Here is a 12,761-nt window from a genome sequence, read left to right as displayed (position 1 = left end):
CCCTGCTGGCCTGGTTGCCCCTCATGCTCCCCCCCTCACCAGCCTGGTTGCTCCACTCGGCCTGCTGTTCAGTCATTTGGTCATCCCTCACTAACACCCTGCTGGCCTGGTTGCCCCACACAGCCTACTTGTTCAGTCATTTGGTTGTCCCTCACTAACACCCCTGCCAGCCTGGTTGCCCCACGCAGCCTGCTTGTTCAGTCATTTGGTTGTCCCTCACTAACCCCCCTGCTGACCTGGTTGTAGGCAGCCATCCTGTGAGGGTGTGAGGGTTAATTTACATATTACCTCTTTATTATATAGGATTTCACCCCACAGCTGCAGAATATACATTCTTCTCAAGTGCACATGGATCATTCTCAAAGATAGACCACATATGAGGACACAAAACAAGTCTCTACAAGTTCAAGGAGATTAAAATCATATCAAGCATCTTCTCAGATCCCAATAGAATGTAATTGGAACTCAAAAGCAGTAAAAACACCCAAAAACGTTCAAATGCATGGAGGCTAAATAGAATGCTATTAAACAATGAATGGGTTACCAAAGAGATCAAAGATGAAATAGAAAACTTGCTGGAAACAAGTGTAAATGAACACACAACAACCTCAAATCTATGGAACACAGGGAAAGCAGTCCTGAGAGGGAAGTTCGTAGCACTACAGCACTACCTCAAGAAACAAAAAAAACTGGTAATAAGTTATCTAACCTACAACTTAAAGAATTAGAAAGAGAATAATAAGAAAAGCCCAGAGTTAGCAGAAGGAAAGAAATAAAGATTAGAGCAGAAATGAATGTAATAGAGACCAAAAAAATAAAAATAAATTTAAAAAATCAATAAAACCAAAGGCTGGTTCTTTGAAAAAATAAACAAGCTTGATGAACCTTTAGCTAGAATCATCAGGAAATGAACAGAGAAGATCCAAATAAACAAGATCAGAAACAAAAGATGTGAAGTAATAACTGACCCCACAGAAATACAAAGAATCTAAAACAACACTATGAACAGCTATATTAGAAAGTGCTGGACAACCTAGACAAAATGGACATATGCCTAGAAAAATACAATCTTACAAAACTCAATCAGGAAGAACCAGAAAATCTGAATAGGTGGATAATTACTGATGAAATAGAAGCAGTAGTCAAAAAACTCCCAGCAAACACAAGCTTGGGTCTGGATGGCTTCACAGGGGAGTTTTACCAAACATTCAAAGAATAACTCACACCTATCTTCTCTAACTATTTCAAACAATCCAAGAGGAAGGAACACTTCCAAGCTCTTTTTACGAGGCCAACATTATCCTAATTCCAAAACCAGATGAAAACACTGCAAAGAAAGAGATTGTCAGGCCAATATCCCTGATGAACATAGATGCTAAAATCCTCAACAAAACATTAGCAAATCAGGTCCACCAATATATTAAAAAGATCATACACCATGATCAAGTGGGATTTATTTCAGGGATGCAAAGTTGGTACAATATTCACAAATCAATAAATGTGATACATCATATAAATAAATGGAAAGACAAAAATCACATGATCATATCAATAGATACAGAAAAAGAATTCAATAAAATCCAACACCCTTTTTTGATAAAAACTCTGCAAAGTGAGAATAAGGGATCATACCTCAACATAATAAAGGCCAAAAATGACAAAACTACAGCCAACATCACACTTTATGGGCTAAAATTAAAGAACAGGAACATTTCCCTTAAGAACAAGAACAAGACAGGATATTTACACTTTTACCACTCTTATTCAACACTAGAGCCCCGGTGCACAAAAAATTGTGCACTCGGGGGGAGGGGGAGTCCCTCAGCCCAGCCTGTGCCCTCTTGCAGTCTGGGACCCCTTGGGGGATGTCCACCTGCTGGCTTAGGCCCACTCCCTGGGGGATCGGGCCTAAGCTGGCAGTCAGACATCCCTCTGGCAGCCCAGGAGCCCTCGGGGGATGTCCACTTGCCAGCGGGGAGCAGGCCTAAGCTGCAGTCAGAGATCCTTAGGGCTGCTGAGGAGGCAGAAGCAGCCCCCACCACCACCGCTATGCTGGCAGCCGTCAGCCTGGCTTGTGGCTGAACAGAGCTCCCCCTGCGGGAGCGCACTGACCACCAGGGGGCATCTCCTACATTGAGCATCTGCCCCTTGGTGGTCAGTGTGTGTCATAGTGACTAGTCATTCCCAGTCATTCTGCTGTTAGGGTTAATTTGCATATTACCCTTTTATTATATAGGATAGTACTAGAAGTCCTAGACACAGTGTTCAGACAGAAGAAAACATAAAAGTCTTCCAAATTGGAAAGAAAGAAGTAAAACTCATTATTTGCAGATGAAATGATATTGTACATAGAAAACCCTAAAGACTCCACTAAAAACCTACTAGATTTAATAAATGAATTCAGCAACATAGCAGGACACAAATTAACACCCAGAAATTGAAGGCATTTTTATACACCAATAGTGAACTCTCAGAAAAAGAAACTAATAAAACAATCCCATTTACCATTTCTGCAAAAAAATTAAGATACTGAGGAATAAACTTAACTGAGAAGGTAAAAGACCTACACTCAGAAAACGATAGTATGTTGAAAAAAGAGATGAAGGAAGATGTAAACAAGTGGAAGAATACATCATGTTCATAGATTGGTAGAATCAACATTATTAAATTGTCCATACTATCTAAGGCAATGTATAGATTCAATGCAACCCCTATTAAAACACCATGGCATATTCATAGATCTAGAACATATACTCAGAAATTTATATGGAACCAACAAAGACCCCAAATAGACACAGCAATCTTAACAAAGAAGAACAAAGTTGGAGGGATCACAATACCAGGTATCAAGTTATACTACAAAGTCACTGTACTCAAAACAGCCAGGTACTGGCACAAGAACAGACATATCAACCAATAGAACAAAACAGAGAACCCAGAAATCAATACAAGCCATTTTGCTCAATTAATATTTGACAAAGGAGGCAAGAGCATACAATGGAGTCAAGATAGTCTCTTCAATAAATGATTTTGGGAAAATTGGACAGATATGTGCAAAAAGATAAAATTAAACCACCAATTTACACTATACACAAAAATAAACTCAATATGTATAAAAGACTTAAACGTAAGTCATTAAACCATAAAAATCTTAGAAGAAACAAACTATTGGCAGCAAAATCTCAGACATCTCTCGTAGCAATATGTTTACTGAAATATCTCCTAGGGCAAAAGAAATTAAGGAGAAAGTAAACAAATAGGATCAAATCCAACTCTAAATGTGTTACTTTGAAAATAGTGTGTCGCATGTTAATTCCAGTAGAATAGTGGGAACTATGTATTCTGATGAATTAACATGTCTCCAGCCCTTACCTCGTCTTCTGCAGTTACCAGAGAAGCCTGCACTCAGCAGCGGACTGTCTTGGCAGGTGATTAACTTCCACACCAGGTTCACGAACATTCTCCAGAGGTCACGTCAGAGAGCGAGAAAGGAAATACTCATATTGGAGCTCTCTCTATAGTCCATGCTCTGCCGAGCCATCCTCAAATCATCCTTGCTTCTCTCCTGGGTATTAGGTACCGCTCTCCCTCACAAACGGCACACGGATTACAGAACAATTAAAGGAAGTGTAGGAACACTGTATTCTTCAGAAGGGAGCACCACAGAATGAGTGACTAAAAGTATAATGTTATAAAGGTGTTTCATTTTCTATTTGCATTCATGAGAAAGAATCAAATAGGAGAATGGGACAAATGAAATGGAAATAAAAAGAAATACATCCAGTCTGCATTTCCTTTCCTATCTTGAATCAAGGCTGTACCTGCAGACCCAGTCTAAGGCATGGTCTGTGTCCTGTCAAATGCCTGGGTGCCTAGCAGAGGACACTCTATGCACAAGAGTTTCAATGCTATCAAAGTCTAAGACAATGAAAAATGTTAAAGAGAAGAAAGGAAAAAATTGTTGGAGAAAACCAAAAATAAATTATCATTCCAAACCCATGTTCTCACCTGCCCCTTACCCCTAAATCTTTGCAATATGATCTCAGCATTTCCTACTGAGCCCTTAGAATCCTAAGCCAACAACTCTCTTGTCGATTACATTCTCCCTAAACCTCTTTCTCCAAGTCCTCTCTTCTCCAGTGTTGTGTGTTGCTCACTCACACAGCCCATGCCCTGCTTGGCTGTACATGTTCATGCATGTTCATTCTATACTTCTACAAGACTGTCAGGTTTGTTAAGCTAGAGATTCTCTTTTGATTATACTTCTGCCCTCAAAAATACCAAGAGCAATATAAGTGCTTAATTTTTTTGTTATATTGCATTAAGTATTTCAGTTCACTTTCAAGGACACTTGGCTTACAGATTCATTTCTTTAAAAATTATTCCTTTACCATTAATATCAAAGGATGTGGGGTTGATGAGGGCTTTGGTGATAAAAAGCTTCTTAAACCAATGTCAAGATTTACTTCTCCCTATAATTCTAATCCTAATACTATTACCACTCTTCACATATAAAACATTTCCTCCAAATATATTTTTAAAATCTCTCCGTGAACATTATTAAAAGTTAAATTATTTAGCATGATGTTTTAAAAACAAGCACAAATATAAAGACTGATAACTATGAATGCCAGGGAACAAGAAAAGTGGCAAACTACTGATGATGTATGAAATGATTTATAAAAGCCACAAATGCTCCTTCATGTTACCCTGAAAGACAGCCCCACCACATGTATAGACAATAGATGAACAGACACCTGTATAGATAAGACACATTGTGTCCTCAGTTGGGCACAATTTAACCAAAACTACTTAGTTTTACTCTAAAAAGAGCATCTTATTGGGCATTTCCTGCCAAGAGGGGCTAGTTTACAGCTATCATTAGGAGTACATTAGCCTCCAGCACTGTTTACTGTGCACAAGTGCTAGTAAGCGGCAGTGTCAAAGGGGAAGCATTTGAGAAATGTCTTTGAAACGGAGGGGAAAGTGAATGTGCCCTCAGATTGGAAGGTTGCCTTCCTAAGTGGCACACACACGGCCTCTGGGAAGGGGCACAGCACTTCTGCAATCAGTGTATCCCGTCCAAAGGCTATTACATGGTGACCAATGCCTTCAGGTGCACATAATGTGATCTTTTTCTTTTTCAGAATAAACATGAGCTAGAGGACAGAGCAGAAGATGCAAACAAAAGAAGTGTGTTCTCTGCCAGCTTCCCACCTGCCACCCGGGCCTCGGGCCAGTCAGTCCGCATCTCTGCGCTGTTACCTCCTCTGTGAAACAGGGAAGGTGGCTCAGCGCCTCTCAGGTCATCTCAGAATCCAAAATCCTAAAACTCTCAGCAAAATGTATCAATAGAAGCATCTCCAAGGCATTTCTCTACAATACCTCAAACAATGTGTGTCTGCTTTTTGCCATATATTGCCATATTTTTCTCTATTTTTGAATGAAGATTGAATTCCCTCCATCACTCTAAATCTCCAAAGTGTCTAGTTTGGTACTTTACATCCATCAGGCACTCAAAAAACACACACAGACGTGTATAGAATGGAGACAAAAAATGTTTCACTAGCATCCATTTTCCCACATCTCAAATATTCTTGATATTCATCTGCATTTTATTTTATTCTAAAGAACAGAATAGAGAACCCAGAAATCAACCCAAGCCATTATGCTCAATTAATATTTGACAAAGGAGGCAAGAGCATACAATGGAGTCAAATGTAAGATGTGAAACCATAAAAATCCTAGAAGAAACCATAGGCAGCATAATCTCAGACATCTCTCATAACAATATGTTACTGATACATCTCCTAAGACAAGGGAAACTAAGGAGAAAATAAACTAATGGGACTACATCAAACTGGAAAGCTTCTGCGCAGCAAAAGAAACCATCAATAAAACGAAAAGGGAGCCCACTGCATGGGAAAACGTATTTGGCAATGATACATCTGATAAAGGGTTAATATCCAAGATTCTATCCTGGGTTGCAGGATTGATCCCCAGTAGGGGATGTGTAGGAGTGTAGGAGGCAGCCAATCAATGAATCTCTATCATTGATGTCTCCCTCTTCCTCTCTCTCTCTCCTTCTCTCTCTCTCTTCCTCTCTGAAATCAATAAAAATGTTTTTAAAAAAAACAACAACAATGAGGCAATGAGGTACCACCTCACACTTGTCAGAAAGGTTACCATCAACAAATCAATAAATGACAAGTGTCAGTGATGATGTGGAGGAAAGGGAACCCTCATACACTGCTGGTGGGAATGCAGACTGGTGCAGCCACTGTGGGAAATAGTATGGAGTTTCCTCAAAATTTTAAAATTGGAACTCCCATTTGACCCAGTGATTCCACTTCTAGAAAAATATCCTAAGAAATCAGATATGCCAATCAGAAAGAATGTATGCACCCCTAGATTCATAGCAGCACAATTTATAATAGCTAAGATTTGGAAAAAGCTTAAGTGGCCATCAGTAGATGAGGGGATTAAAAAGCTGTGGCACATTTACACCATGTACATTTACACTATGCAGCTATAAAGAAGAAGGCTCTTTTACCCTTTAGGACAACATGGAGATACCTGGAGAGTATTATGCTAAGCAAAATAAGCCAGTCAGAGAAAGACAAGTATCACATGATCTCACTCAGATGTGGAATCTAATGAACAAAATAAACTGTTGAACAAAATAGATCCAGAGACATAGAAGCATGGAACAGACTGTAAACCTCAGAGGGAAGGCAGGAGAAAGTGGGTAGGTGGGAAGAGGTCAACCAATGAACATGTATGTATATAAGTATAACCCATGCACTCAGACAATAGGGTAGTGAAGGCCTGGGGTGAGGGGAAGGGGGCTGGCTGGAAAAAGTACATGGGGGTAAAGGGAGACATATGTAATACTTTCAGCAATAAAGATTTTAAAATAATTTTAAAAATAAAGTAAATAAAAATAGAAACTGTGCTAACATTAAGAGACTGAAAAACCACACAGTGGGAGAAGATATATGCAACACACATAACCAACAATGGGTTTATCTCCTCAATTACAAAAAGACAATCTAAATTTACAAATGGGCAAAATATTTGAACAGAGATTTCATTAAAAATCATATTTGATTTGTGGACAAAATAATTAAAAGGCATACAGACTCATTAGTCATCAGAGAAAGCCATACTAAAACCCCCATGAGATAGCTCACACCCACCAACACGGTTCAAACTAAAAACACATCAGTATTTTGGTGACAACATGGTACACTGGGAATTCACAGCCGTGACGAGTCAAAATCGTGACAACAACTTTGGAAAACCAATTGGTTGGCATTATCTACCAAGGTTAAAGTCTCACCTATGCTAGGATCTATCAGTGCTACTCTTCAGCATATACACAAAAGAAGTAGAGGCGTGTGTGAGCTACAAGGCTCTTTAGAATCCTTGTAGCTGTGTTCTTCATAGTAGCCCTAGCCTGGAAACAACCCCACTGACCTTCAAGGGCAGAAATTATAAAATATCATGGTATATTCCATACAGTGATGAAAATGCATAAATAGCCTAATTACCTCTACACACAGCAACATGGTTGAGTCTCATGAACAATGTTGAATGAAAGAAGTCACACATCAAAGAATACACACTGATTCCATTAAATGAGGAATTTAATATTCAAAAACATGCAAAACAAATCTATGATATTAAAAATCAAGAAACTGTCCAGCCAGTGTGGCCCATGGTTGATTGTCATCACGTGCATCAAGAGGTCCCTGGTTCAATTCCTGGCTATGGCACATGCCTGGGTTTCAGGCTCAATCCCCAATAGGGGCTTGCAGGAGACAGCCAATCAATGATTCTCTCTAATTACTGTTTCTATCTCTCCCCTCCTCGCTCTATAAAATCAATAAAAACATGGTTTTGTAAAAAAAAAAAAAATCAAGAAACTGGTTACCTTGGGAGGACAGAGAGTGTGTGATGGTTTAGCAGATCAAGAACAGCTCTTCTGCATGCTGGCGATGTTCTGGTGTTTGATATGGCTGCTGTCTCATTCTTGTGATAATTCTTTAGCTGTTAGTGCTCTTCTCATTTATGTACTTTACTTAATTTTTAAAATTAAAAGGCATTCTTGGGAGGAGTTTAAGAACAAAATAAATGGCTAAAGTTAGTATCTATAAATGGCTAGCTAACAAACAAAAAGGTCCTGTGACTAGCTTACAAGAAAGAGGTAAGAAGGGAGGGAAGGAAGGCGGGAAGGAAAGAGAGGGAAGGGGAGGGTGAGGGACAGGGAGAGAGACACTTAGTTTCATTTATTCCAGGAAATGGAAATTAGATGCTCTGAGATTTTGAAAAAGGGGGGGGCAGAAAGGAGAGAGGGAGGGAGACAGAGAGAAGGAAAGAAAAACTAAAACATTTGATAAATCCATGCTCTGAAAACACAATTATAGTGTTCGTAATTTAGGTCATATGAAACTTTATTGGAACAAGTCTTCTAATTTTGTTAGAACTCCTCCTCACTTATACACGTTCCACCGCTCCCACTGCCTCTAGCCATCTCCGTAGAAACCAGGTATGGGTGTTAAGGGTCTGAGAGGACACACCTGGACAACATATATCATCCATTCTCAGAAATCCCAGTTGTTACCAATAAGACTGCCTTGCCTAGCTCCTCCTCTCTCTCTGTTTTTAGAAATTCTTCAGTATCTCACCCAAAGCATAGCAGATGGACCTATTCCAAGAGGTGTCAAGCCCACTCAGGAACGGCTGAGTCCCACACGCAGGACAAACATGCAGGGGAGAGTCTTGGGTTAGGCTGAGAAGTACAGCGCTACCTGCCTGACAGTGTGGGAACCCTAATCAGGGCACATCGGATGCCCAAGGCCAATTTGAACGTGAGGGCCTAGTCCAGAGTATGCCGGATATTCAAGACCAGGTTGCCATGCGCAGGTGCAAAAGCAAGGACAGCAGTTTTACTGTGTGCACTGCGCAGGCGTGCCTTTCTATGACCCAAATCCTGACGTCACTACTTGGCAAGAAGCCACTTCTGGCTGAGTTGGTACAAAGATGTGTTGCTGACCAGCCAGTGGCTGGCTGCTTGGTTGGGTACTTTGTTAGCAATGGCTCCTGTGTTGCTACTGTACGAGCAAGGGATGCTTTGCGGGGCTGCTTTGAAGAACTGTTTTGTCTGTTGGCTCCTTGTTAGCAATGGCTACTTGGTCTGCAGTAAAGCCTCTCCTATACGCCCAAAGACAACTTCTCATGTCTTCTCCGTCTATCCGGTGTCTGAAGACCTGTGTTCCCACAGAGAGCGACACCATTTAGATCCGTCCGGCGCGCTGCCCGCTGGCTGAGAGGCTTTGGAGGAGGGAGGATGATAAGGAAAGGGTGGAAAACAACTGCTGGCAGATTCCTCAAGCACATCCCAGTGGTGCTTTACGGGCGTTTGATACCAAACCCAAAACAGGCTCTGACATGTGCCCTTCCCTCCGCTTTGCCAGTTTAGAGCCCTGCTTACTCCTTGACGCCCCCTTGGTTTGCACAAACTGGAGTTTGCTTATCCACACGCACACAGGACGCACAGCCAGACTCCAGCGGGAATCCTGAGCACTTATGAACTCGGACGTACTGGTAAGTTACTACCTGGAACTTCGGTTTTGTGATGATTTTTAATAGAAAACCCACTTTAAAGGTCTGTTGTGAACATTAAGTTAAAGTGGAAAGGCAATTAATATTCCCTTGTCAGACCCCTTAACCAACTAAAGGTAAGGAACAAAATAGGATTTTTTCTAATCGTTTTAAGACTTAACGCTTTATTACATTTATTCACTGGAAACATTTTACGTGTCCCCTGTGTGCCAGTCACTTGTGCGTGTCCTCGGAATGTGTGGGTGTGGAGAGGAAGATAACACACATCGCAGAGTCTCGCTGCGGGAGCCAGCAGGTCACGCTTGCTTCGTGCTGAAGGTCGGATCACACACACAATTAAAAAGGCAATTAATGCTGGGAGAGCCGGTGACTGCGTGTCCACACCTCAGAGGGCCAAGCATGGCCTCAAAGCCTGATTTGCTAAAGCTGTGCGAGAGCGTTGTGCTTCCTCCCCGTACACAACGCTGACTGGGCTTTTTGGTTAATGATTTCCTAGAAAAGCTCAGCTGGTAATTATTTTTAGGTCAAACTAGTCTCTCTTCTTTGTGAGTGGTTATTTAAATTCCTCATTCAAGAGGGGCATTTCCGCTGGTGAAAACACTAAGTATACCTGAGGCATGAAAAAAATTACACAGTAAATAATACATTAGTGGAGACCACATTTTAAAGAGGCAAATTGTAAAAGTACAAGGTTCCGAGCTAAGTCTGCAGTGCCGTCAGGTGGCCTTTGCCATGGTTCTAATTTGTGAAGACTGGAGTCCAACGAGTGTCTGCATCCTGGAGAGCAAAGCCTCCTGTGCACGAGGGGGGTTGGGGGGTCGTGGGAAACGTTAAATATGTGTGACTAACTCCAGGTTTCTTTTACTTTGAAAGTTTCCTTATTGGTCTCATTAACATCTTCATATATTAAAATGCACACGAACACTGTATGTCATAGAACACTGTATGTTCATAAATGACATCTTGTGTGCGATGAATGCTTTCTGGGAGCACCAGGGCGTTTAGGACCTCAAGAGTGGCAGTGGCCAGTGTCCTCAGCTGGTTGGGCATGCTCCCTGGCACCAAAAGGTTGCTGGTTTGATTCCTGGCCAGGGCACACACCATGATTTGGACTCAATCCCCAGTAGGGGGCATGCAGGAGGCAGCCAATCTGATTGGTACCCTCAACTTATTTGTTTTGGGTCTTGACTTATATTTATTATGACTTAATTCTATTAAAAGATCCCGTTGGTCCTGGCTGGTGTTCTAAGTGGTTAGAGCATCGGCATTTGCACTGAAGGGTTGTGGGTTCAATTCTCGGTGAAGGCCACGTACCTGGGTTACAGGTTTGATCTCCAGCCCTGGTTGGGCATGTGCAGGAGGCAGCCAATCCATATTCTGTTCTCACATAAATGTTTCTCTCTCTCTAAAAATAAAGTAAAATAAAATAAACCTCAAGAATGAAATCAAAACACCACGATGAGAATTAATAATCACAACATAGCTGCACAATTAAAACTTACCATACATATACTTTGAGAAAAGCTTGTGCTTCTCCTTGTAGCCTTCATCCATTTTCCCCAAACCTATTCACTGGGGATGATAAAATTATCCACATGTAAATCCTTTGTGCACATGTGAGCAACAGGTAGAGACGTGCTTAATACTCCATCTCTAAATACGTGAGCTCAACCCTCAAGTGCATCATCATGGAGAAGAGATGAGGCTCCTCGGTGTGCCCCTCCCAAATGGTGGTAGCACCGTGTGCTGCGCCTGTGTTAGAAATGCAGCCAGGGGGCCAGGGGGCCAGGGGGCCTTGTCCTGATGCACCAAGGTTGTGGGTTGGATCCAAAATTATAACTACCCACAATTTATAAAGAACTCAGACAGCTTAACCTGAGGAAAACAAGCCACCCACTAAAAAGTGGGCAGAGACCTAAATAGACATTTCTCCAAGGAAGACATACCAATGGCCAATAGACATGAAAAGTTGCTCAACATCCCTAATCATCAGGGAAATGCAAATTAAAATCTCACACCTGTCAGAATGGCTATCATCAATAAACCCACAAACAACAAGCGCTGGCGAGGATGTGGAGAAAAGGGAGCCCTCATGCAGACTGGTGAAGCCAGTGTGGAAAGCAGTAGGAGTTACCTCAAAAAAATTAAAAATGGAACTGCCTTAAGACTTAGGAATCCCACTTTGGGGAATATATCTGAGGAAACTGAAACTGATTCAAAGATATACTTGTTCTCCTAAGCTCATTGTGGTGCTATTTACAAACCAAGATTTGGAAGCAACCCAAGTGCCACCAGTAGACGTGGGGATTAAAACGCTGTGGCCCATTTACTACACAGTGGAATTCTACTCGCCGTAAAGAAGAACTCTTATCCTTTACAACAGCATGGAGGGACCTGGAGAGCATTATGCTAAGCAAAATAAGCCAGGAAGAGAAGGACAAATACTACATGATTTCACTCCTATGTGGAATCTAATGAACAACATAAACAAACGAAATAGAAACAGACTAGCAGACACGGAGAACAGACTGACAGCTGTCGGAGGGGAGGGTGAGGTTATGTGAAAAAGGAAGGGCTTCGTACAGGTTGGAGTTAGAGAACAACCACAGAAATGTGGGTTGTGGTTCTGGGAATACAGTCACTATCAGGATGAGTAGAGTGGGGCCAGGTGGGTGCTTGAAGCTGGGCGGCAGGGGGAGGGTACATTGTAAGTACATGATTTTCTAATCACTTTGCTGCTCATCTGAAACTAATGCAGAATCATATTGAATGTCAACTGCAATTAAAACTAAATATTTTTTAAAAAGCCCAGCCGGCATGGCTCAGTGGTTGAGCATCTACCTATGAACCAGGAGGTCACAGTTCAATCACCCGTGTGGGGCATGCAGGAGGCAGCCAATCAATGGTTCTCTCTCATCATTGATGTTTCTATCTCTCTCTCCCTCTCCCTTTCTCTCTGAATCAAGAAAAATATATTTTAAAAAATAAATGTTAAACAGAAGAAAATTCATGGTCTTTCCCAAGGTGGTCCTGGGAGCTGGATGTCCATATGGAGTCCTTATGGACCAGGCTATTCCAATCCTCATAGCACCCTCGACAACACCCCCTCCCAGGAACACAGCCATGTTAGGAGG

General features: G+C 41.5%; 1 long non-coding RNA gene across 1 annotated transcript in view; it reads left to right on the top strand.

Annotated features, from left to right (window-relative positions):
- The window catches only part of LOC107183494, a 12,886-nt gene extending 986 nt beyond the window's left edge, over positions 1–11,900 (top strand). The window contains exons 2-3 of the long non-coding RNA XR_001514288.1: positions 1,342–1,344; positions 11,868–11,900. This is a non-coding gene — a long non-coding RNA (uncharacterized LOC107183494). The remainder of the gene's footprint in view (positions 1–1,341; positions 1,345–11,867) is intronic.
- Positions 11,901–12,761: the final 861 nt, after the last annotated feature.

Source organism: Myotis davidii, unplaced genomic scaffold (assembly GCF_000327345.1).
Source record: "Myotis davidii unplaced genomic scaffold, ASM32734v1 scaffold272, whole genome shotgun sequence".
NCBI lineage: Eukaryota > Metazoa > Chordata > Mammalia > Chiroptera > Vespertilionidae > Myotis > Myotis davidii.
This window is presented reverse-complemented; position numbering and strand designations above follow the sequence as displayed.